Raw genomic sequence first — 532 nt, 5'->3', positions numbered from 1 at the left:
CACTGCTGCTTGGCCCCAGCTTGCTCTCCCTCACATTAAGCTCTCCCTGACATGAAGTGCAGTGTACAACTGCGTTAATTTGTGAGCCGTGAGCATGCAGTGACTCACCTCACCTGGACATGAACTCTGTTTCAAATGAACAGTTTGCCTCCCAGCCCTGCTTTGTTCTTGAATAAGGACTAACACAGGAACTGATCCCACTGTATGAATAAGGCCTCATCTACTAAGAATTCATCAGTTCAGTTTAGAGGACTTTCTTAAAAATTTTACTGAACTCCTACGCTTTTGTGGAAATCTGTTTTACAGAGCTCACACACAGCTGCAAATGAGAAGTCAAGTCCAGAAGAGTTTGCTTTGGTTTACTGAATCAGTTAAGGCAGACTAAATTTGGAAACCACCTCACCTCAATCAGAAGATATCTCAAAGCCCTGGGTTTTTAAAGGAGATCAGAAGAATCTTTTCAGATGAAACTGTACTTGAATTGTAGATCTATGGTAACAAGAAATAGTCAAGACACACATATGCAGTCAAG

This window comes from Myiozetetes cayanensis, unplaced genomic scaffold (assembly GCF_022539395.1).
Source record: "Myiozetetes cayanensis isolate MyiCay16 unplaced genomic scaffold, myiCay2020 scf5-8, whole genome shotgun sequence".
Taxonomy (NCBI): Eukaryota; Metazoa; Chordata; class Aves; order Passeriformes; family Tyrannidae; genus Myiozetetes; species Myiozetetes cayanensis.
Note: the sequence above shows the minus strand (reverse complement) of the source record.